This window comes from Heliangelus exortis, chromosome 23, assembly GCF_036169615.1.
Source record: "Heliangelus exortis chromosome 23, bHelExo1.hap1, whole genome shotgun sequence".
In the NCBI taxonomy this organism is placed as follows: domain Eukaryota; kingdom Metazoa; phylum Chordata; class Aves; order Apodiformes; family Trochilidae; genus Heliangelus; species Heliangelus exortis.
In genome coordinates this window covers 3699316-3725200 of record NC_092444.1, presented here as the reverse complement: position 1 = coordinate 3725200, position 25885 = coordinate 3699316, and the positions used below count along the sequence as shown (strand labels likewise).

Genomic DNA, 25885 nt, shown 5'->3' with positions numbered 1-25885 from the left:
TTTTTTATTTTTATTTTTTCTTTTCTTTCTTTCTTTTTTTTTTTTTTTTCTTTTTTTTTCTTTTTTCTTCTTCTTTTCCCCTATGCTTTGGTGGTTTTTTTTTATGTGGACATATTTCGTGGGCTGGCACAGCACTCTGAGGTTGAAAGTTTGGGGAGGTTCACCCTGGCTGCTCACAGAGAGGGAGATCCTGAGATGGGGGAGCAGAATGGAAGCTCAAATAATGTGTCTCTGGCTGGAGCTGCAGCTGGTACCAAGTTCAGCTTGTTTCCCCATGTGAAGGCGAGAAGTTGGGCCAGGGGCTAGGGAAGAAAGCAACCTGCAGTCAGGGATGGGGAGGAGGTCAGAGGAAGAGCCCAGATACCTTGTGTCTGTCTGAGGTGTGAACGTCCCATTTGGAAGTGTGTTTGTGGGATAGACCTGACTGAAGTGAAGCAGCTTGATTTGGGAAAAGCAAGAAGTCCTCGGCAAAAGAGAAGGAAGAAACATGTGTGACTAGGATTAATCTGACTGTATGGATCCTGCATTATCCCACAGCTTCCTTAGGGAGGCAGCATCATGGCTGTGCACCCCATGCTAAGGGTGCTAGGACTGCTAAGGGATAGCAGGAGTCAGGACTCCTTCCAGGATGGGAATCACTGGCCTGTGGCTTAGCAAGAGAAAGCTGAAGGAGCAGGACTCTGCCACTGATTCACTGGGGGTGAATCACGGAGTTGCTTGCTTGAGTTCCCCTTTCCTCTACTATGCAGCAATAGTAAAAGAAATAGCGTTGTGGGGCTAAATGTTTGGGAAAGGCTGCTGGAGGAATGGAGAGCTTTATCCTGCAGCGTCCCCACTGTGTTTACCAAGCCATGTTCATCAAGCAACATCAGCCAAAGGACTTGTGAGGAGCAGCAGCAGTCAAAATATTTTCAGCACAAAGCCAGGGCCCCTTCTTCTTGCTATTATCTGCTGCAAGCAGATGCTGCCTTGGCATCTCCTTTCCCAACAGCACTATTTTGACGTGACCAAAGTGTCTGACAAACAAACCACCCACATGCTGCAGGGTTTTGATTTGCAGAGGGACATTGCCGTAGATGCTTTTCCGGATCTGCTCTCTGGAAGGACATGGGGGTCTATAATAAACCGATGCCTTGGAGCCAGGCGTGCCAGCAGCAGAGGGTGCTGCTGCCCCACGCTGCAGGAGCTGGCAGGATCCACTCTTTCCAGCCCAGTACAACGAAGGGAGTTTTTCCTAGTTTTTGTCTAGAGGCACAGACAAGGTTGGCTTCTGACACCGCCTCCTTTGTTGCTGCTCCTTGAGACACACAGCTCTGAAGCTCCTGGAGCACCGTGAGCCTCTGCTCAGCCAGCTCTCCCAGGAGCTAATCCATAGCTGCTGTTCCTGTATTATCCTGCTTGCTACCACTTCTCATTCACAGTCTCCCTGTCAAAAAAGGCAAGGCAAGGTACTAATTTTTCTGCTTCCCCATTTCTAATGACTTCTCATGCCCAGACTGTGACCATGTGCTTAGCTCCCTGTGTCCAGGCTTACAGCACAGGGTACAATGAGCAAAAGGAGTGTTGGGATGTGTACTTTTTACTGTAGACAGTCGTGGCATCCAGTAAAGCTGCTGTGATTTTAAGGGGGTGCTTCTGGCCTGTGCTGTCATTAAGAGGTAGTCATGTCTGTAGTACATGTACCTCAGAGGTAAATGGGCAACCAGTTGGTGTGGTGTGGGTTGTTTCAAATAGAATTTGAAATTTCTGGACTATCTTCCACATGCAAGTGCCCCAGAGTTACATTTATCCCATTATTTAGGGCAGACCATTTACCATCTAGCAGAAGAAGCAGAAAGGCAAAGTAGCAGTGCCAGCAGAGCTCACAGCAAGCCCCTGCTTTCCAAGTGAATGTAAGGCAAAATCCCTCAATCTGCTGTTTCTGATCACAGGTTTCACTTCATTCACCAGCCTCACTTGTGCAAAGTGTTGTGTTGGCTGTGCTGAGATCTGAGTTCACAAGAAGACTGACTGAAATGAAGTTGACTACTTTTTTTCCTGCAAAAGGCCCCTTGGGGATACCTCTCTTTCCCTGCTCCATCCCGTTCTTTTTTACTCCCTTTCCCATCACATTGAGCCCTTTTCCAGCTGAGGATGGCTTGTTGATTGTCCTCTAAGCAGGCTTGGCAGGATTTCTACCTCATGAGGCTGCTGTTCTAACAGTCTCTCTCTCTGTTCTGCAGCACACTGGGTTACTTTGGCTTTGTTGCTGGACACCACAGACACTCATTGTTCACTATCTCCTGCATTGTCTCCCTTAATTCCCACAGGCAGAGCCTGCACACAGCATGCTCATGTTTCCGGACAGAGCGTTTACTCTCTCTCTCCCCTCCTCTCCCCAGGGCACAGAGAGCACATTTGCTGCCTGTCTGTCTCTAAACACCCAAAAATGCAAAGCAATAGGATCCCCTATTTTGGTACAGTCTCCTGCTGCAAGGTAAGTGTCAGTCAGGGATAACACACATCTACAAAGTCTGCACCAGCCTGAGAGTCCATGCTCTTGAGAAGGATTTAGATGCTTAACTTCAGACATTCAAAAGGGACCTATTTTGCAGAAGGTGGGTGCTCATTCACTTCCAGACCCCATAGGTAATCAACAATTCTGAATACTGAGCACTAAAAACAGTCACTGCCGCTCCCACCTCCCTTCTAGTAATCTTAGCATAGATTCACAAGGATGAGAGCTCAAAAAGTCTCTAATCCAGGCTCCATCCCCAGTTAGTTTTCCTAACAGGCTTAGAGGGATTGCACTACAGGCCATAAATGCTGGCATTTGTCAGCCACCCCCCTCTGCCACTGTTTGCATTGTTGTTTGAGATGTAGACAGTATTCAAAGCACATGATTGAAGGTTAACAATTCCTGCTTCTTAAGGAAGCAAGAAAGTCAAATATTAAGGAAATAAAAGGAGACAAGATTCCATAGGAGCTGTGATCTCATCTGGCAAGAAGCCACCACAAAGTTCTGTTCCAGCACTTGTCATTCCTGAGCTCCTCCAGTTTCCCTGCTGCTCTTGTACCTCACCCACCCCATTTCTCCCTCTCCTTGGAAAAAACAGGGATCTCTGTCAGAGTAGGAACCTCTTGCACACCTGGAACTACTCTATCCTATGAAGTAGGTGTACTTTAGTAGGTGTAGTAGATTGTTTTACTTTACAGGAGAATCTGGTCCACAGAGCTCTGATTCTTAGCAGTTTTGACATTTCCAGCTCAGCTTTTCTAGCTCTTCAGCTAAAGTCTGCCTGGCACACTCCTCCAACATCTTCAGCAATGGCAGAAGAGACAGGAATGGATCTTCTGACCAGAGGAGATCAACTGACAGAACTGTCCACAAAGATGGATTCATACAATTGTGTGCCAACAGAGAACACTGGGGCTGGTCTGCAGAGTCAGAATCCTGCTGCAGCAGAGCAATATTTTGACAATATTGACACTGGCACAGGTTGCCCAGAGAGGTGGTGGAAGCCCCATCCCTGGAAGTTTCATAAGGCTGGACAGTGGTCTGAGCAACCTGAGTGCCTCTGCCCATGGCAGGAGGGTTGGACCTGGATGATCTTAAAGGTCCCTTCTAACCCAGAAAATGATTCTGTGATTCTATATTGAAAGAATCTCTGGGTGAATACAGGCCCTAAGGCTTGGCTATCTGCCCAAGAACTGAACAGTGATCTGCAGGATTGAAGGGGCAGATTTTCACAAAATGCTTGGGGGAATATTGCTGAAGAAATTCTGCTGAAATTGGAAAATTGTCTTAAATGGGAGCAGGACCAGGTCAAAGGAAAGTACTTTGGAAAAACCTACCCAAATATTTATCTCTTTAACTTCTCCTATTTCTGCCTTGCAGGCTGTGAAAGAGAATATTTGTGCTATATCTACAAACTACCTGGTGTTTCTGGTCAGCTAGAGTAACAAATTTAATCCAATGCGAACGTGTTTTTTTAATGAGCCACGATGGCTGGCACAGAGCAACTGTCCCTCAAGGACTTCTAAATACACTTCCCAAATTAGTGCCTCAGTCCTGCAAAGATATGAAGCACGTAGGAACAACTTCACGTGCACTCATTTTCCCACAGAGTTCAACAGATTTCCCTTCCCAGCATTGGCTGAAGTCCTCTTCATGGATTTTGACTGCATGGCCTTAAAGGGGGAGGAGCAAGGGAATATTCAGCAGGTTAAGTCCTTGGCCTTCACCTTACACTAATTTCTTCTAACAGTTCACTGGGTTCAGCACTGGACCCTGCCCCATGATAAATCACTCAATATCCTGCTGTGACCATTTCATGGCCTCTGGGGATTAAGCAATTTCATTTCATCCCACGTGCAGCTGCAGGATTTTTTTCCTCGTAAGCACGTGGTATAACCAAGTTGCACATTAATGCAAGGCCTGTGAAATGTGACAAGAATTATCACACTATATCCTTCCTCCAGCCTCCCCAGACATCCAGCACACCTATACACCCAGGAATTGCCCTTCTCCTGGCTTATCTCCCCCCTGCCTAAGAGGAGCACAGCCAGGAGAAATATGGCTGAATGTCTAATTAAAGTGTAGGTGAGGAGAATGCACTCCCACATTTAGCCAACCTAGCTTGAATTAAGGCCCTGTGCTGGAAATGAAGTTCAGCCAAGACTCAAGTTGAACCCTGCTCTTCTCTTCACATGTGCCTCAAGACCACAAGCAATGAGAAGGGGTCAAAGCTCAGTGTTGATGTCCAACTCCAAAAAACCCAATAACTTCAGCAGCACACAGTGGAGCTCATAGCATCCTGACTCAGATAGCAGGCTGCCACCTCCTGAATCATTCACAACACTTCCTGCAGCCCTTAGGTGGTCCTCGGAGGTATCCCATGCAATACAGCTTGCTAAATTTACGACGATTCCCTGTTTTCTAGCTCCAAGCAAACAGACTAGACCAAATCTATCTCTATTGCTGCAAACAGACTCTTTTTGTCTGGAAATACTGAAAAAAATCAATCGATTACAAGAGACATTACTGAGTCATATTTGTTAAAAAAAAAAAAAAAAAAAAAAAAAAAATTAAAAATTAGCAGAGTTGTATTTCCCTGGTTTATTTTGGTCTTTGAAACCGTTTTTAAAAAGCGATCACAGGTTCCCCGGAGTGTTTGCAAGGCAAACATTGCAACACTGTGTCAGCTCCCAAGGACCACCCAGGAAGCAATTCATTTCCCCCCCCCCCCCCCAAAAAAAAAAAAAAGAGCGAGCGGATTGCCCACAAACACACAAAACAGCTTTCGGCTCGAGGCTCGCTGCTGTTTTTTGCCATTCTTAGAGCAAGCAGAGCAGTAAAGCCCTCACAACAAACCCCATCTCACCCATAAAGGAGCGCTTATCTCTACCCGGGCTGGAACATTCGGATCTACCTCTGGACCCAACGCCCTCTCCACCCTCGGTCCGGCCCGGCCCCGCTTCCCGCCCCGCCCCGCCCCAGCCGGGGCGGGGCGGAGACCGGGGCCGGGCCGGACCGAAGGCGGAGCGGTGCCGCCGCCGGTCTCTATTTGGGCCATGTGAGGGGCGGGCTGTGTTTGCCGCGCCTGGAAGCGGGAGGAGCTCGGGTGCTGCGGTTCCAACCTCCCCGCCGCGGCGGAGGAGAGGCAGGCGCTGCCCTCTGGGCTCAGCCGCGGTGCCGGGAGCAGCGTCCGGAGGGGCCGGACCGGAGGGGCCGGACCGGACCTGGGCCGCTGCCATGGTTCGGGAAGGGTAGGAGCAAGAGGGGGAGGTGGGTGCCCGTGGGAATCCGGGGTGGTGAAGAGCGGGCAGGACCTCGGGGCGGGCGGTCGCGGCCTCCTCCTTCCCGTAGCGGAACCTCCTCCGCGGGTCTCCTCCCTTTGGAGCTGTTGGGGTTCGGTGCCGAGTTAAAAAAAGCGACCCAAAAGCCTGACTGGGGGAAGCAGAGTTTTCCCAGCCTCTCGAAGGCGTTTGGCAAAGGCTGGGGGTTTCGGACACCCTTTGCTGCAGAGAAGAGGGGGCGGCCCCGGGGAGCAACGGGGGATGGTGGGGAAGGGTCCCGGGGGTTCGGTTCGGGGGTTGAAGGAAGCATCAGGGCCTGTGGAGGTCGGAGCGGTGGGGATGCGGGTGGCAGCGGGCCTGGCTGTGTGCGGGTTTGAAAAGCAAACACCGATAATGTCAGTGCAGGGATCTTCAGCTCATGAAGGAAATGGGACTGTTTGTTCAGTGGCTGTGGTTAACAGAGGTGGTCTCTGGAGCACACCTGACAAGGCCTAATGAAGGTGTCTGGTTTTTTTTTTTTTACTATATCAAGCTATGCAAATCCAGTGGGAGCTTATAGAATCCTCTAGCTGAAGTAAGGAGGCTGATAAGTGATGAGATTCATCTTGCTGTAGCCTTGGGCATTTGTTCCCCTCATTGCCTGACTGAGCAGTGGGCTGGTGCCTGGTGGTGGCCATGCCTGATTAGAAACCTGGGAATTGTCTGGGCCGCTGCTCAAGATAAGGAAGTTAACAAAACGATTGTAAAAATGGGAGTTGCTACCTTGAAGAAAGATCAGCTTTCCTTTCCATCAATAGCAATGCAGGATGAATTAATGAACTTCTTTTCCTAGAAGCAATTAGCACTTCTCCCACCTGTCTAATTCTGATTCCTACACCAGGTTCTGCATTGCAAAGCAGTGTTACAGCTTAGTCCTGCTGGGTGCAAGTTGACTGCTAAGCTACCAGGTCCAAGTTATGCAGCTCTTCCAGTGGCTTGCAGTAAATGAGATCTGGCTGTAAGGATGGATGGGGTCAAAGTGGCAATACCAGCCCAGGCAGAAGGGTATTTCTGTGGTGAGTTGATATGGAAACTGCTGGGACTGTGATGGAGCTGTGCTGCTGCTCAGTGTCAGTGGTGATGCTGAGGAGCATCTCAGTGGCTCCTGGAGGAGCATCCTCCCTGACCAAGCAGCAGCTGCTGTGCCAGTCTCCTCCCTGCTCTGCCAGCTTGCCTGGCCACGGGCCCTGCCCTGGCTCTCAGTAGTTGTGATGATGGATGCATAAAGCAGCAATTTATTCCTCTGCTCCTTGAAGGCAAGGGCTGAACTTCAGCAGTGTATTTCCTCTGGGGGGCATCACACTGTTGCCATACATCAGCAGCAGACTTCAGCCTCTCCTCTGCTTTAGGGGTTACTGAAGTGCATTATAATGTGGCTGAAGCTTGTTTGTAAACTTCTGAGAGATACATTTGAGATGTGGGGTTGTGTTCCAGGAACTGCCTAGCTGATATGTGCTGTAGTTTTGTGGAGTTAGTTGACTGCTCTTAGATCCTGGATGTGGAAAATGTGCTCTGCTTGTTGGTCTCCTGTGTCTTTTGTTTTGGTTTTTTCCTGGGCCCCTACATTAAATTTCCTCAGAAAAAGTGCAAGCAGCCTGCAAGGACTGCTTGTCTTGTCTGTCTTGCAAGGGCTAATTAAGAATTCCTGAAGTTACTGGAATTAAAAACCTGTAACTAGGGAGCCAGTCAGGACCTTGTGTATGCCAGGCTTTGTGAATGACTGCAGACTGTGCTGACAGTCAATCTTCCAAGTCACAGGGTAGTTTTCGAAGACTGTAAAGATGTGGAAGGGATTATGCTCTGTGGCTGGCTGAGGTTTGTGTCTCAAATTTGGTGGATGGTGCAACTGAATCCACTAGAAATGGCACCTGATAGGCCAGTGCAAATCGTGGTTATGGTTTTGGGCTGTAGTATACATGTACTGACTGAGCCTGGGGTCACTGAGGGCTTGTGTTGGCATGGGGAGTGAAGATTAACTGGTGTTGGCAGGGAGCATCAATGAGATGACCTCAGCTGGGCTGTGCTTATCTTCATGTCCCATAGAAGGGGGCTTGTACATATATTAACTGGTAGTGATGTAATGTTATAGCAGCAGAGAAAGAGCTTCCTAGACCTGCATGGATTACACTAACAAGCTCTGTTTTGGTATGAGTTTGACTCTACCAAAGGCTGGTGGATGGGGCTGGCCGTCAAGTTGCTGCCCTGTTCCTTTGTCTGCAGAAATCTGAGGTGACTTAGCAAGTTGCTACTACAAGGTATGAGTTAGGCACAAGTTGTGTCCAGACAAAGTTGTGTAACACCTGCAGAATAGAAGTGAGTAAGTATCTGAGAACCAAGATTACCAAATTGCAGTCACTGGACTGCTTTGCCCATGGTCCTTGCAGAATGGGTTGATGTCAACGTGTTGACTCACTTCCAGTTACTACACTGCTCTGAGCAGCAAAAAAAAAATCTATCCTTGAGTTACTCCATGTGAGTAAATGCTGCAGCTGCCTCTGTTTCAATAAATAACTGCTCTGGGGGGAATGACTGCAGTTGCCCTTGGCAAAAATGGGATATGTGCTACAGGATGATGCCAAATCCTCTTCAGTGAGGATGAGTGGAAGAAAATCCTAGCTTCAAAATATTGTTTTCCAAGCAGACAGTGAGGGGGGAAAAGGGCCACCATGAATTGTCTTTCCTTAAGCACTGCTAAAGCAGTGTCACCTTTTTAAAAGAAGTAGGGAAGGAGTTGTTAATAGATTCCCTTTCAGCTCCATACTGCTCTGCCCTTAGAGGTAACTAATGCTTTGGAAGCTCCTGGCCCAAAGTAAACTGCTCTGTTGCATTGATCAGGAAATTATCTTCCAGGTCACCCTGCTTTGGGTGAGGCAGAATCAAGCCTGGAAGGAATATATAATGGATCTGCCTTGGAATGATCCGGTAGTCTTGTTGGCCAACTGAGTATGATAGGAGACTGAAGGAAACTCACTCTTGTGCATGGGACAGTTCCTTCCCAGAGGAATTACAGTGAGTTGTAGAAATCAAAGGTAATGTATAAATGTTAGTGATGAGTGACTGAATGCAGCTTTATCTTAATATCTGTGAGCACAGAATTGCAAACCAAGTTGCCTGAAAGATATGGGCATACTACTGGAAAACCAGGGTGTCTGGTTTGGTGTAAGAGAATGGATATCCGTAAATTTAGTTCTTTCACTGCCTTCTTTTTCTTTTTTTTTTTTTTTTTTTTTTTTTTTTTGGTGTGTTTTGTTTTTTGTCCCAGTTGTCTTCCCTGATAAACTTAACTGTAGCAAACACTCAAACATGTGTTGCTAGGGATGGGGTTTACTTGCCAATTCTTCCCTAACTTAGATACAAACATTTACATTCTTGGTGGCAATGAAATCTTCTTCCTCTTCAATAACAGGAATAACTGATCCTGTACAGAAGTGACAGCAAATACCTGTATGTCTTCAGAGGCAATGCTTGACTTCCCTCCCCTGCAGTCAGTCCAGCTGGATGCTTCTTATCCTTCTAGAAATACAAAGGTTTCTTCATGTCAACCAAAATGTCTGCTGCAAATGTATTCTACTGTGGGGAATCAAAAATCCAGCAGCTTTCTACTAGTGACTTCTTGGCTCCTCACTGGACAAACCACTTGCCTGAAATGTGGATGCAGTGTAATTTTTTGAAACAAACCTGGCTGAGCTCTGGGAGGAGGCTTAGCTTGTGTGGTTTGGATCTTGAAGAGGCTCAGAAGTTACTGACAGTCTGGTCTTGCTCAGCTGGGAGCAGTGGGTGATTGAGGAGTTTTCTATACAGTGAATATGATTTAAATCTTCATTCTGGGTGTTGATTTGATACACAGGAGCTGCTTTTTTCTGTAGCTGTGGGGTGGCACAAGCTGCCTCAACTGTGTTTAAGGGAGGGAAATACAGCAGACTTAGCCCAGTTAAATAGATGTGATGTGAGCTGGATGCTGTATTGAGGTCCACTGCCAGCACATGAAGACAGTGAGTAAGGGTACTGACAGAACAGTCAGCTGAATCATGAGTAATATCCTCCTGTTGAGCTGAAGTTGAGTACAGTTTGAGCTGCCCTGGCCCAATGGACTGCCTGGGTACTGCAGGCTGCTTTGGCAGAGGCTCCTTCTTTGAGGACAGAAGGAAGAATTATTTCTTGGCATGTTAGCTATAGGTGTGAGCTCTGGGTCTGGCCCACTGGGATGAGTAGATGGAAGTGCAGGCTGATGAGCTGGGTGCTTGGTGCTTGCTGGGCTCAGTTCTTTGTCACATGTTGTGATGCTTGGGATTGGATTTAAGGTCCAGAGCTTTCCAGGCCAGCTGGTGCTTGTGGCAATCTGACAATATTGTCTGTGCCCCAGGGAGTGTGGTTTAGAGGGATGAGTGTAGGGCTGCAAGCCAGGGACAGCTGTGGGCTAATCTCTTTCCATACATCTGACTTGATGTGTGGCCTTGCTTCAATCACTCAACAATTTGCTTCAGGGTTCTTAGAAAGGGAGAAAATAAAGCTCTCTCTTCTCTTGTCTGAATACCTTTGGCAGGGGTAGATACTAATATCAGGTCTTATTTCATGGGCTCTACCCTTATCAAAGCAGCTGGAGGGGGGTAGAAGGCAGGAACTGTCTTTTCTGTCCACAGTGTGGAATTATCTGGGAGGGGGAGGCTTAGTGTGCCATCAACTTTTGAGTGTTTCATTCACATAGTAGGGGCTTTGCCAACCTCCCTTTTTCGTTTTGCATGGTGCTTCATCAGCATTGAGCTTCAGCTCCAAAGATTTTCAGATTAATATCTTTCTGATCTGAACAGAGAAGCAGCCCCACCTGCCCTTGCCTTAGCTTTTCTTCTTAACCCTTGAGAACCTGACCACAAATATATTGTCTAATGGCTCTGCTAGGTGTTTTGGGTATTTTTAGACCATGTGAAGAGAGACTTGCAACAGAAGCAGTGTTGCTACTGTAAGGCTTTCAACCTGCAGAACTTTCCCTGGGAGCAGAAAGCAATTTACTTTAAAAAATGAACCTAAAATAAATCCCACCACTATCTGCCTGATGTCAAAGAGCTTGGATTTGAGAGCTTTTGGGGCTGAAGGTGGCAATGTCTGAATGGAGTTGCCAAACATGGGCTTTTTCTTCTAGCTTGGGAGGGGAATTTGATGAAGCTTTTAAGTTGGAGCAGCTGTGTAGATGTTAGTTTCAAACTGCTTTCTTTGGATAGCTGGTATGTTATCAAGTCAGGAATCTGTCCTGAGGAGATCCCAGATGGGGCCTTGACACCATAAATGTACAAAGGCACTCAGTTGCACAAAAACTACAGAAACAACTTGGTTCTAAAGAACGTGAGCCACAGATGGGAGACAGCCAAGAAAAGCAAGCAAGGGGTAAGGCCAAGCAGTTCTCTACATGAGAAGGCTGCGTTGCTCTCAGATGTTTAGAAATTCTTAGTTTAAACTTTTGAGAATTTTACTGTGGATAACTGCTGGTTTGAGTGGCTTTTTGGAAGTTAAAATCCACACGAGAGATGTGAAAAAATGCCTGGATTTCAACTGCAGTGTTTGAAGGCTGGAAGGAAGTACCAGAGGTTGCCCCCATCCAGGCTGTACCTCGACCCAGGTATGCAGTACCACAGATGTCAGCAGCGGGGTCTATCTCTTTGAAATGATGTCTCTACATATTATTTAAAGGCTTTAGGTCTTGTTACTCAACTTTGGAGAATGAGGGAGGGATTGCTTTGTTCCCTACAAACCCCAGGGCACTTGTAGATCTGAGGCTTAAAGTTTCAGATGGTACCCATGTAAAGGAATAGCTAGAACCCTGTTGAACAGCTGGTAAGGGGTAAACTGAACTGGGATAATTGGCATTGATGTTCTGGTTCCTATGAACTGTCGAACAGCTGCAGAAGAAACTTGTTGACACGTCTGCTGAGGAGAGGTTTGCAGCCTCTGAATCCAGAAAGTACCTGGCTTGACTCCTGAGGTTGAAAATGGAGTTGCTTGGACTTTGTGTTCTGGGGTTACATGATAGGCAGGAGCTGCTGCAGGCTGTGCTGGGTGCTGATCTACAGTGTGCAGTTGTGGTTCTGCACTCCTGACTTCACCACTTGGCTTCCTTGCCTGATGTCCCACACAGTTTCACTACGGATGTGCTGGGGTTTTCCATATGGCATGTTGTGCACTTTCAGCTGGAACCTGGAGCTGGGGGCAGAAGTGAATCAATCCAATGAACGTGTTTGGGGTTTTTGTGAGCCAGGGCATTGCTTTCCTCCCTATTATCTCTCAGCATTTTTGGAGTGCTGTGTGTCCTTGCAGAAAGGATCAGACAGGCAGTTTTAAGTGGTTCCAACCTCAGCCTTGAGTATTGATTCAGGCACACACATATCTTAGATCCTGCTAGCACAGATTTAGTTTGCAGCCTAAATGGAAAAGGGCAGAAGGCCTGCACACATGGCACTGATTCCAGCAGGATATTGCAGTAAGGTTAGGTATGTGGCATGCTGTCTTGCCAAAGTACAGCTGCTGTGGAGAAGTTAAAAGGACAGATTATCTGTGAAGTAACCATGAGTTTGGGTAATGGTGATAATCCAGGGAGTGAAGGCAGACCAGCATGGTGATGCTGGTTTTCCAAGTGAGTTTGACTTGCTGTGTGTTGGCATGTGGAGAAGAAAAGGGCAAGTATTTATTTATCTTAAGTTTATTCATATGGGCCCATTTCAGTGGCTGAGGGTCATCCTGGAATTTGGATACTGGAGTTCAGTTTTGATACCTGCCTTAGTTAATTGACTTTGATATGGTCATATGTGCCCACACAGACCCAAATCTGCACTTTTGGCACTAACAACATTGAAACCTGAGGCGTTAGCCAAGTGATCAGAGAAAGCCTGGTGTATGGACACTGAACTGGATTTGCAAGAGGCACAGCTTTGTGTGTCAACACTGTAAGTGGGAGGGGACACCTGACTAGAGAGAGCCTGGAAGGAGCAATAATCCACATCTGCAGACAGGCTGTGATTGTGCAACTGCCCTCCTCCTGCTCCAGAGCACTGCACTGTGTGCCTGGGGAAGCTTGCCAAGTATGCTGTGTCACTCCAGGATGGCAGATGTGGCCAGATGTTTGCCTACAAGGAACTCCAGTGAATCTGCTGCTTTACTGAGTTTATTAGTTTCAGAAGAGGAGAGTCTTTGCTGCTATTGCCCTCGCACACATACGTGGTGGAATTTTTCTGTATGAACTCTTTGCTCTACATGTTTTCTGCAAAATGGGGCTGTGACTCAGGAGGTGTCTTCAGTCTTTATCCCTTGATGCAGGGATGTGGCTGGAAGTGCATGGTGGTGTTCCCTTCCCAGCCACTTCCCCCTGGGCAGAAGAGCTTAGTTGGCTGCTGTGGACACAACCATGTGGCAGTACATGGGTGTAAACAGAATTTCCATCAACTTCACAATGCTGATGGGACACATACAGTGTCCCCTGACTAAGCTTGGCTTTTGGTGTGCATCTAGGAACACAGGAGAGTAAATTAAGATATCTGACTTATCTTAACCTGAGTAGGTGTAGCATCACTGTTCTGGGAAGATGCAGAAGGATGGCTGTTCCTGCTTTTGCTGCCTGGTAAGAGACAAAAATTGAATGGCTCTTAGAGCTCAGAATGGGAAGAGATTTCTCAATGCAGGTAAGACCTTAGTGGGCAGTGGGAGCAGTGTGCTTTAGACTATGGATTAAGACTGCTGACAAATCCTTTTGTGTATTTGAGATAGAATGGTTTTCAAGTGTATGATCACTATGGTCAAGAGGAAGGATAGGATATTATAACTAGTCCTTGTTTGGGGGCATATTATTTGGGTTAGGTTGTCTTCAAGCCTTGCAAAAATGCTGACCAATTCCCAGTCTAGACTGGTCTTGAAAGAACACTTGGCCTCAAGTCTCCATTTCAAGGTGTGAAACAGTACAGCGAAGGACTCATCTGTGATTTTACTGCTGAGATGCCTTTTGTGCAGGGTTCAGTATTCTCTTCCATCTTGTTTCAGGATGTCTGAGACACACACAAAACAAGCTTGTCACAGAAAGCCTGTTTGATCCAGAGTTGTGGTGCTGAACAGGTATCAAATGGGGGTCCTGTCCCCAGGCCTGAATGGACACAGCAGATGGCCCAGCAGGTGGCAGGCTGGCAGCAGGGACAGAGGTGACCTTGCAGGTTGATAAATGTAACCATTTTTGCTGCAAGTCTGATGGAAAAGCTGGGCAGTCCAATTAATATGCTCCTAGATGTATTTATCCAGGGTAAGTATCTCTGTAGCCTGCTCTTCCAAATCCTGATAAGGTACCAGCAAAGCACTGGGATTATCTGTAGTGCTATTGGTGTGCAGGGTGATTCAGCACATACTTTCATTCAGTATTAGACATAGTGATGTAGTGAGTTGACTGGAGAAATAAAAGTGGAAGGTAAGTTTTTTCTAGAAGGCTTTTAAGGGAGGAAAATACTGTTGGATGTGGTGGGTTTGATATTTCAGGCATTGGGTGTTCTAGACAGTTTACATCTATCCCATACCTGGGTGGTTGTGGTGCACTCAGTGGTGGGTGGCAGTGGCCTTCTCCTTTGCTTAAAATTGATGCTTGTACACAACAAATCTTGGCAAAGCCATACAGCCTTCTCAAGGAGGAGTAAGGACTTCAGTAGCAGCTGAAAAACAGTTGAACATACTTTGGCTAAGACTGAGCCACAGCAAAAGACAGAAGTTTAGGTACTGAAGGGAGCAGCTAACATAAATCTAGAGTCAATTATCTCTACAATTCTTGTTCACTAAACTCTAAAAAAGTCAAAGCAGCTTATCTTTTCTGCTTGTTCCTAAATACATTGAGTGCATCTCTAAAACAAATCTCTTGACCGTGTCTACAAGGTTTCTTCTTCTCTGTCTTAAATTCTACAAATATGTTTCAAACTTGACTTCCTAATTGGAAACTTTCCATTGATGTCATGGGAGCTTTCTGTGGCCCACATCAGATACCTTGGGTCACTAGGAATTAAGTGACTGTACAAATGTTTATATAAAACACTTACTTAGAAGGCATGTTGACTAACAAGGACCTAGATAGTTGTGGTGTGTTGGGAGGATAGGTTGACTGATACATCTTTTGTCTTGCCTTTGAACTGTGAAAGTCCTGCAGCTGTTTAATTCCTAGATAAGACAATTCAGGCTTCTTACACCTAATGAACATGTTCCATCACTGACTGCTGTGCTGTTTCTTGTCTCTTACAACAGAGAGGTTTTTGAATTGTAGCCTTAATAGAAAGAATTCAGATGGCAATGTCTGGAATAGTCACAGCAGAAAGCTGTGGGCTTAATTACAGGTGCTAGAATTTTTGTTTTAGAGAAGAAACCCACAATTTAGTCTGAGAAGCCCAAGGGAGGGAAGAAAAATTGTGAATGTGAATGTTCTTCAAACTCTGCTTACTCAGCCTTCTCTGGTGGTGTCAGGGCATTTGGAAGGTAGAAACAGAAGGGATAAAAACCATTTTAGTATCCCTCCTCTTGCCCAAACAGAACTGACATTGAGCAGTGGACAACTCTTTCCTTCCCCTCTTCCTAACTGAAAGGAAAGTTGTTTTCAGAGCTGCTTGGGGTGCTATGGGACTTTCCTTCTGAGCATTCTGTCCTAGTAGCTGCCATCTCTGCAGTAGCTCAGTCAGCTTTGCCATTTACTGGACTTCTCTCATCACCACATGTGGCTGTGTACTCTGTGTGTGCAAGGCCAATCTATTCCATAGGAATAGGGAAGAGAGGGAAGTCCTGTGCAGAGCTGCAAACTGTTCACTTTACTTTTAAGAGGGCAAAATACCTTTGAACACTTCCTGCTTGAATCTAGATTGCAAGAGCAGCAAGGCTTTAGGTATGACTGATGCCTGAAATGAAACTTATTGGTGGGCAGAATCTTTTTAGGAAAAGAATGTTTAAACACTTCTTCACTGCTTTTTTCCAAAAGTTATGATATTGGACTGCTGTCTGGAAAGCCAAAAGTGTCCCCACAGAAACTTAAACAGATCTCTGGTGTGGTGCTCTGTCTTGAAAACAGGGTAGATGCTTGATACCTAATGGAGGAGATTATATTTCCTTTACACAAACTTTCCTTCCACTATTCTTCCTCAAACTGATGTTGAAGTTGTTATGGATACTTTTAATTGCAGTCTCCCTGTTCCAGCATCCTTCCTGTTGATGTAACTGTTGATGATGCTGAGCTGGGAGGGGTTTTGGAAGTAGGTGATTTGAGAAAAAATATTTTTGGGGCTGGGCATAAAGCTGGACTACCCATACAAGACTTAATCTTGTGAGTCTGGATGCTGAGGTGGCCCAGGGTAAAAATTTCTGTGCTTTCAGGTGCTATCTGAAAAGGTGATACTTAAAGCTGTTTCCCATTGAAAAGTCTATATAAATCCATCTCTTTAGCCACTATATCTTGTCTCTTCAGCAATAAATTCTCTATGCATGGTTGAGAGCATGACTGCTTCCTAAGTAGTTGTAGTTCTATGTGCTGAAGCAACTGACCTGGACTGTTAGTTCATAGTCCCAGTGTTCCACTGCAGAGGTCGTCTCACTGTGTAAATGAGCAGTGTTGGACCTAATCATACAGACTTGCTTCTTTGCTCAAACTAAATGGCTGAGGTGAAACTTCATGTTGGCTCACAGGAGGTGATGAGGAAGCCACTTGATTTACAGAGCTTAATCTAGTGAAACCATTGCTTAGGAATGGATTTGAGTGTGTCCCAGTAAGGCTAAGGGACAAATTCCACTCCTTGCCACTTGAACCAGTCCCTCTAGATACCAACCAACAGTGAAGGAACTGGGAAGAGTTGTGGTAGGTGAATGTTCTGGTCGTGCTTTTTGGCAAAAGCATTTGTTCTGTATTACCACAGCTGTTATTTCCAGGAAAAAGTTGCTCTTGGATATCTGGCCACTTCACAGTGCAGCTGTCCTCTGAGGGCAGGATGTGTATTCCTGCAGCCACAGTTTGTGTGATGCGCTTTAACCCATTTAATTTTGGAGTGCTCTGCCCTTTCAAATCTGATTTGTCTAATTGCATTTGTATAGGGGTAAAACTTCAAGCAGCCAGGCTTGAAAGGCTTTCTAAAATTGTGCTATGTTATGGGAAGCCTTTTGCTGGATGATGTAAGAACCCATCTGAAGCTTCAGGTCACCCTGCAGACCTCAAACAACCATAGCAATTTCCAAGGACCCTTTCAGGTAATGGTGAAAGCAAAACATTGCATCATGCTCAGGCTGTGCCCAGTTGTAGGCTCCATTGAGATGTACAGTGTCTCTCTTCCTAATTATGGTATGTCCCAGGTCAATTATATTTAAACACAGAGTCCAACCATGTCATTAAACGTTTTTAGCTAATGACAAGTCAGAAATCTAGTGAGGCATCATCCCAGCATGCTCTGCTTTGAGGAGCTGCTGTGTGTGTTCCAGTAAAGCTGGCAGTGTGAGATGTCTCTTGTGTAATCTGTCTGCCAGGAATATCTTCTTAGTTCAGCACTTTGAGAGACAGTCTTACTGTTGTGAGACAGTTTGTTGCTTTGTGGGTATTCCTGGATGTGGAAGGCTGACCTGAGGAGGCCCACTGATGGGGTGGTTTGCTGAATGTTGACAAATGTCTCAGCACCAGCCTGTTGCATGTTTATCTGGTGCTTTCTTTGGGGTTTTGATCATACACACAGTGTTTGAGTGGCACAGCTTCTGGCAGCTGCCTCAGAAATAAGAGGTGAGCACATCTTTCTAAAGACTGGCAAAAAATTGGGTCAGGCAGGGTGCACAGTGTTAGCTTCTCTTTGCTTTAGAGTTTCAAACAGTTTAAAGGTTGGGTAGAAGTAGCTTTCCATATTGACTGCTAATCAATGGAAGGATGGGGATCCATGCTACACTTGGAGGCCTCTCTTACTGTCACAGGACTGGACTTCAGCAAGCCAAGGTACTTGGTTCCATGGCATAGGAAGTTTGGATTTGTCTGGACTCTACCTTAGCTGGCTGTCACAGCACTTGGAGAAGAGAAACTGCATCTTCCAGCTATGATGTTGGATTTGGAAAGGGTTTTTCCACAGTTTTTGTTATTTTTTTAAGGGTTTTTGTTATCTCAGGTCAAACTTGAACAGGAAACACAAGGCTGCTGCCAGCTTTCTGTCACAGACACCTTTTATCTTGCGTTCATCTCTTCCCAGCAGATGCTGCTGCTTTCATTTCTTCTCCTTTTTTTGCTACAAGACTAAATTTAACAGCCCTTTGATCCAAGGGAAGAAATTGTATTTCAAAGCGAAGTACCTAGTTAACTTCAATAATAAAACTGTTGTTTTTATCTTGAAGGTAATTCTGTGTTCCTTTGAAACAAATCTGAACTCTGCATGCTCTACCTTACCATGCAGATCCCTCCTTGGCTGGGAACACCAGTGGCTGCTCCTTTGGAGTGGGAGGTGGGGATGAAGCAGAGCTTCCCAAGGTGAGGCTGTTACAGACATTGATGCACAACGTTCCTGCAGATTGTTTTCCTTGCAGCTGTTGATGAGCTGCAGTTCATGAGAGCCTGAGAGTGCCAATCACATAGCTCAAGGTGGAGCACAGCAGGGGAAGGAGCTGAGGTCTTCAGACACTTCATTGTGGTAGTGAAGCAATCTGTATCCTCTAGCCAGACAGTGTTCTTTTTTGGTTTTTTTTTTTCCCACCCTGCCCTGCCCTCCTTAGCCTTCCTGCCTTTGAAGACTTGTAATGAACATAAGGTTTGTATGAACATCCAGCTTCTGGCTTTCATCTCTTCCACTTAAAAAAGATAAGCCCTGTTCCTCTAAGGTGCAGGACTTCCTAAAGGGTGATGTGGCTAAGCTGGGTGCTCTGGGAGGACTGTTTTTAAGGGGGATGCTGAGGCATTCCTGCCCTCATAGAGAGGGCAGCTGGTGGCTAAGGCTGAGCCCCAGCATTGCTTATATAGGAGGTGACCTTGGGGAATGAAATATTCCTAAACTCTGGCCATGGCTGGCTTGGCTGGTGGTTAGGAAAGCTGTTGCTGTTTAGCATGTTAAAAGCTATTTGTGCAGAGGCACATCTGACAGGCAGGTTATGGGTCCCCAAGGTCTCATTTGATTGTAGGGGCTATGGGAAGTACCTCCTAGAAAATGGTAGAAGACAGATGGTTTTGGAGATGGGTTGCAAAAGGCATTTTTTGGAAAGTGGCAATGTTTTGGTCTGCCTGGTCCAATTGAAACTATCGGGCTTGCTGAGGGAGGCTGCAGGAGGCTTTTTTTGCATACAGACAGGTGCTGGAGGTATTGAAGAATCTGACAGGCTTTGGGATTAGGAAAGCTAACTTAGGAACTTTGATTTAAAGAACCTGTTATGACTCTGTGATGAGATCCTGCTTTGGATGCATGTGCAAGGGTGTTGACTTCTGAAAACATCCTTTTGCAAAGTGAACAGAATGGTTTCCTAAACAGTATGAAAAAAAAATAAATAAAAAAGACACTTCCTCAGTGACTCAGCTGTCTCTCCTTGTGAAGTTTTTGTCTTCAGTGGTGACACCCTCAGTCTCCACAGACCTCAGGACAGGAAAGACCTGAGTCCATAGTTTAAGCTGTGAAAGATCTACTGGGTCTTTTAAACATAAGGATGAAACTTCAGTCACTGAACAAGCCCAGGGTGAAGAAATCTGGGTAAGCATTGCAGAGGAATGCTGATTTATTTTTTTTTTTCCACATGGCAAGGTAAGACAAAAGACCTGTGAATTAAATCTATGTTTATTTTTTTAGAGTAATTAATTATCCATTAAGAAGTTACTAGAATCTAGTACAAGAAGCTGAACTACATTCACTTGTTTAGGATTTGTTTGACCTGAGGATTGACACTAAATTCAACCTGAGACTAGAATGACTTGAACCGGGAGGAAGAGGCGTAACACATTGAAGGGGAAAGCCTGGGGAGAAGCTGTGCTTGTTATACTGTATCATTCTCTGCTCTTTTTTCTACTTAAAGCTTTGCATAGGTTGGGTTATGCTATAGCAACGGTCATGTATAGAAAGGCACAGCAGCTATTCAGTGGTCTTCAGTTGCATTAAGCTCCAGGGTTATAGCATGAATTTTCTTATGTCTCATGACTTGATTGTCATACCACCTGGTCAGGTGGAAAAGACTCAGGAAACTCGTTAGCTCCTGATTGATGGGCTTGCTTATTTCCTCCTCATTTTTCTTCCTGAAAAATAGCAGCAAGCAGGTGTACTTGGATGGGAGTGTTTCTACATCAATCCTCCTGACTGTGGTGGGATTGCTGTGACAGTAGAGGTCAACACAGTGACAAAATACAAACTGTATAAAGGAGGATGAAAGGGAAGAACTTGGAAGTGGAGTATGATTGTTGAGTGTGAGGAAAAGGGTGCTGAGTAGCTGAGCAACAAAAAAATACATTGTGAAACTGGAGGAGAAAGAAAAGCTAACTCTTGCTTCCTTAAGTGTCAAATTTAAAGCAGCTTTTTGTGAGGAGGAGCTGAATACTGTCCTGCTGGGTACCAATCTTGCTGGGCTTTGGAACTTCCTACTTAATCACAGGAAATTTGTAGCATCCCCTGTCATCCTATTGTTCATCTTTTGCCCCAGTTCTCTCTCTGTGATGCAACAATGAGAAGCATGCAGCATTTTAATTGAGCTTCTACTAATCTAAAAAGTGTTTTCCCCTCCCCTATCTGGATGGTAGTGGTATTGCCACTTATCTAAATGGGAGAAATGCAGATCCCAGGAAGTGATGTGTTGAGTGGCAGTGAAGCAGGGAACATAACCTCAGTTCTGCACCATAAGGCCCTGATTTTGCTCTGCCTGAATGTGCTGCTCTGCCATCCTTTGAGAATGGTGTTCTGTGTATGGTGCTGTCTGCTTAGAGGGAGCAGAAACACTATTGTAATGACCAAGATTTATTTGTTTCTAGTACCTGGCTCAGATTTCAACTCTACTTTTTCTGTAGTGCTGATGAGTGGTACCAGACACTTGCACAACTTCCCCTCTGGCACTGATGTGTTTGATGTAGGTAAATGTACTGAAGCTTCAGACACAACAAACATATTTGAGGGCAACAGGCTGAGTAATCTGGTGCTTGGCAGCTGCTCTGTTGTGGGGATTTTTGCATTACTGTTAGCAGCCTTGTGACATCTTTAAATGAAAAGAGGATGGAGGAGGCAGTAGCTGGGCAACCTTAATATTAAAATAGCTCAAACTGCAAATGGGTTTCCTGCTGGATTCAACATGTCTCCTGGACAGTGGGCTGTGTAGGCTACAAAATAGTAAGTGGGGAAATAACTAAAAGCAGGCAGTTCTTGTGCAGGAGAGATGTTTATTATGGATTATGTGGGTTTCTTTAGTGCAAATAGCTCTCTCTGAGCATAAACATCTACTATTTAAAATTTATGGTTGCTTAATTGTGGAGGAAATGCCTTTCTAAATGCAGCCTATCTTGGGATATTATGGCTCCAGAGCTGGAGGGAAGGAGGGAGGAACATTAGGCAGGCCTGGCAGCTTAGCCAGGTGCTGACTTTACTTTTCAAACACTAATGCTGAACACCTTACTGCTCCTCCTGTCCATGGTTTCTGGAGCGTAGTGGCTGTCAAAGTAATTGCTGTTTGCTTCTGCTTCTCTTGTAAGCTGGGCCAAATGTCTGTAGCACATGAAAGATGGGGAGCAATATCATCCTGGACTGGTTCAAATCACACCAATCTTCAGTGTGTTTGCATCAGTGCTTGCATTGGTAACAGCTGTGTGAGGGAGTGGGACGGGAAGGGCCGGAGAAAACCAGTAACTAACAGACTGTTAGACACTGGGGTTTTCATTGCAGTGGAATGAAGCCTGACCTGATGATCATCTTCTGGTCCAGCCAGCAACTCCAGGGAAAATGTAGGCTGTGATGTTTTTTGTGAGGATGGACTAAGTGGAGCCCTGGAAGACCCTCAGGACTTCATAGAATCATAGAATAGGCTGGGTTGGAAGGGACCTCAGAGATCGAGTCCAACCCTTGAACAACTACCGCCACAGTCACTAGACCATGGCACTGAGTGCCATATCGAGTCGCTTTTTAAATGTCTCCAGGGACGAAGAGTCCACCACCTCCCCAGGCAGCCCATTCCAATGTCTGATCACCCTTTCCGTGAAAAAATTCTTTCTAATATCCAATCTGACTTCTTCCTGAGCTGCCATCTCACCTCCAGGTCCTGAAGGTGAGCTCGTGTCAGACATGGCCAAGCTGGCTGCATTGCCACTTGGCTGTCTAGGACTTGCTAAGCTTCTTGTGCAGATAAAATGAAAGCCTCAGCCTTAAGTTCAATACAAGCAAACTCCAGCCCCTGAAAATGATTTCTTGACATAAGCATCACTTGACTGCTGGATCTTACATGGAAAGGATATCAGGAGCTGAAAAAATTACTTGGCCAAATATGATCTGTGAGATGAGAGCCTGATGTGTGGGAAGTGCATCTTCCCTGGTCTGGAAGACATTTGATCTGGCACTGCTGTGTGCCCTAAATGGGTATCCACATGCTGAAGCATGCAGAGAACTTGCTGTGCTGGTGGAACATGTTGTAGCTGGAGTGCTGTAGCTTCCCCTGAGCTACTCAAGCCAGTGCCTCAGTGTAAGCAACCTGCTCTGGGAATGGCTGCATGCAATGTGCTTTCAGTGGGAACAGGGCTGTACATAAAGGCATAGGAACTGCACCAACTTACTGGTTTATTGCTGCATTGCTTTGTGCCCCTGCTGGCACAACTTGCTATATTTTATCGCAGGAAGAAGGGAAGTGTGGATCTTTCTGCTCCTATAACACCATCTACAGGTGCAGTCTCACCTCAGCTAACTGCAAACTACAGTTTTTTGCTGTTTTCTCCAAAAGAAGCTATGGGGAGTGCAGATCTGTGGCTCAAAGCTGAACTTGACACCTGTGATCTATAGCATGTCCGCACTATAGCCTGTCCAAAGCTTCTGCGTTCAAAATAAGGGATGTCTGCAATTTATACATCTTGCCAACTTGGGAGCCACAGGCAAATGGTTAAGCTACTGGCTGAGCTGCCTGTCACCTGAGCATGTGACAGTCTGGTTTGGGGCACCAAGCATGATTTAGATACTGGATTTCTACCTGTAACCCAAGTTCATCAAGTCATTCTAGGTTTGTAGCAGCTTCCTGTAAATACTTGTTAAAATACAAAGTTTAAAGTTGCTTCTGGAAAATAGCACTTCACCAGTTGGCTACAAACAAATATTGTAGACTCTCAGGAAGTGAAGAGCAAAGGGGAAAGGTGTAAGGAAGGTCAGAGCTGCAGCTGCAGATGTGGGACATGGGAAGGGAGTCTGGCTCCTTTTCTCAGTGCTTGGCTAAGATGCAGAGCTGTCAGTTCAAGTGTGGGATGGTAAACTCAGGGCTCCATTCTACCATGTGGGGGGAAGAGCTTTAGTTGCTGGCCCTCTGGTCTGTTCAGTCAGTTCCTACTCTGCACACTGCACACTTTACTATGGCTTCTCTAGGGCCTCATGGTTAACATAGCATCCTTTATACCATATAAAGCTGCTTACTCTGCAGTATAGGCACTTCTATGCCTGTGTGACACTGTTCTGCAATGTTAGGGATATGTGCTGGTGGTTAATTCCTGCTGTACCGTTAGCATGCTGGGAACTCAGAGTAAATTTTGAACTCCTTGTAACACCTGTATGTCACACTACCAATAAATGAATTGTTTCTAGCCAGAGTCTCATTGTCCTGATGTAAATGCAGTTTTTATTCTGTAAAGGTGACACACAAGGAGTAGGGGTGGGAAGAAAATGGACACATCAGCCAAAGGTATGAGGAGAAACTGCTGTTGGTAACCCAGAGCTCTGAAGCCAGCTGTAGTAGTTGTTTAACCTGCATAGCTCTCTGATACTGCTGTCCTCAGAACACTGGGGTCAAACTGTCCTCAAGGTAGTTCTGGAAAAGATACAAAAGAACTGCTGTAGAATACTGGTTAAAGTAGACTGACCATAGGCAGACAGACTAACAGTGAATCATGCCAAGAACATAATGACTTGCAGTGATTGAGTTCTCTAAAAAGCTGATCCCAGCTTCTTTCTGGATGCAGATTACTAGCAGTCAGCCTGGCTTCCTTCCCTCCCTCAAGGGAGGCAAGAAAACAGAGGTCCTGATGAGGTCCTTCATTACCATTTTTACTTCAATGAAGGAAAATCTCCAGCCAAACGTCTCTGTAATGAGACAATCGTATCTGCAGTACACTGTGTAAGCATTCTCAGGCATGTGGGATGGATGAGAGGTCATGAATTCTGGTGGTGGGCAGAGCCATGGTGTCTGTGGCATGCTGGTGGTGAGGCTGTACCTGTGTGCACAGGTTGGCCAGAAATAGGAGAGGCTGGGGAAGAACACATATTCCACTCTGGTTCTGAAAGCTTGGGAGGGAAGAGAGTGTCATTTTACATACAGGATTTGAGTGAAAAGAAGAACCTAACTCTTAATATTTGACTGTTTTAAGACTTGGTGCTGACCAAAGATGACCTCTACTGTTGTTATTTAGTGTGTTGGTTTTGGTTTGTTGGTTTTTTGCTAGATTATGCAGCACTGCAGTTAACAGGAACTGGCTAGGTAGGTGGGCAGTGAAAACTCATTTCTTGAGTTGATTACTAGTAAGGGGCTTAGTTGAGTATGGGTGGTTGTTGTTTCTTCAGGTTTTAGTTTACTCAGTTGTGCTGCTCTGAGTAACTTCAGTGTATTTGCTTTAGAGAACCAGACAGTCCATACATGGTGTAAGAGGGCATGCTGCCTTTCAACATTGCAAAAATAGCTAGAAAGCTGCAGAAACTGTCTGAATCATCCCAAGGAGAGGAATGTTGGAGTGCTGCATTTATACCAAGTGATTCTTAGTGGTTGCAAGTCATGTACAACGTCATGTTCTTGGCTTCGTTGGACAGAAGCCTTTTCTGGTGTGTCTTGGGGTGGGCATGGCTGTTCTGGCTGCCTCATGTACAGCAGAGCTCTTGGTGTCAGCTGAGATGAAGGAGGCTCTTTGCTAAACCAGGTGCATGTTAACTTTGTATACAGGTAAATTCAGCCTTCCCAAATACCAAATGTCTTGTTCTCCCCATCCCAGGCATATCTTGAGCACAATTAATTATTGTCAGGGGCCTCTGCTGGAGGATTCTCCTGGTTTGCTGTTTGCTGGGACATGTGCCATCTTTTGGGATTTTCTTGCCCAACCTCTTGTGATCTCAGGGTGAGTGCAGTTTCACTTTCAGTGAAGGCCACCCAGCTCTGCCTGCAGCCAAACCTGCTGAGCCAAGCTGCTGCTCTTCAGGAGGTGGAGCTGAGGAAGTTGCCCCTGTGGCAACCTTCTCCTTGTAGAGCAAGACAGCAGTGAGGCTGAGAGTGCTGCCAAAAGAAAGGTTGCTCAGGGAGGGTTGTCTGCCCAGCCCTGATGTAAGCAGAATTGCAACACTCCGAAACTGGCTCTAGCCATGTTGTCAGTGCAGTTGTTCCTGTCATCTGCTCTGTGCCTTCTTGGTCTCTGCTGACAGCACAGGAAAACTTCTTCAGTGGTGAGTTTGCCTTTTTTTTTTTCTTTCTTTTTTTTCGTTTTTTTCTTTTTTTTTCTTTTTTTTCTTTTTTTTCTTTTTTTTCTTTTTTTTCTTTTTTTTCTTTTTTTTCTTTTTTTTCTTTTTTTTCTTTTTTTTTCTTTTTTTTCCTTTTTTTCTTTTTTTCTTTTTTTCTTTTTTCTTTTTTCTTTTTCTTTTTTTCTTTTTTTCTTTTTTTCTTTTTTTCTTTTTTTTCTTTTTTTTCTTTTTTTTCTTTTTTTCTTTTTTTTCTTTTTTTTTCTTTTTTTTCTTTTTTTTCTTTTTTTTTCTTTTTTTTTTCTTTTTTTCTTTTTTTCTTTTTTTCTTTTTTTCTTTTTTTCTTTTTTTCTTTTTTTCTTTTTTCTTTTTTTCTTTTTTTCTTTTTTCTTTTTTTCTTTTTTTCTTTTTTTCTTTTTTTCTTTTTTTCTTTTTTTCTTTTTTCTTTTTTTCTTTTTTTTCTTTTTTTTCTTTTTTTTCCA

At 45.2% G+C, this 25885-nt stretch overlaps 1 protein-coding gene across 5 annotated transcripts in view; it reads left to right on the top strand.

The window, feature by feature from the left end:
* The first annotated feature begins 5519 nt into the window (after window positions 1-5519).
* SPSB1 (splA/ryanodine receptor domain and SOCS box containing 1) overlaps window positions 5520-25885 on the top strand; it is a 31679-nt gene continuing 11313 nt past the window's right edge. For 2 of the 5 annotated variants that reach the window (XM_071766757.1, XM_071766758.1), the window contains exon 1: window positions 5542-5767. The gene's annotated coding sequence lies outside the window, so the exon portion shown is untranslated. Of the gene's footprint in view, window positions 5768-8667; window positions 8847-25885 lie in introns of those variants that run through there. The other 3 variants (XM_071766756.1, XR_011730335.1, XM_071766760.1) reach the window with 3 other exon arrangements.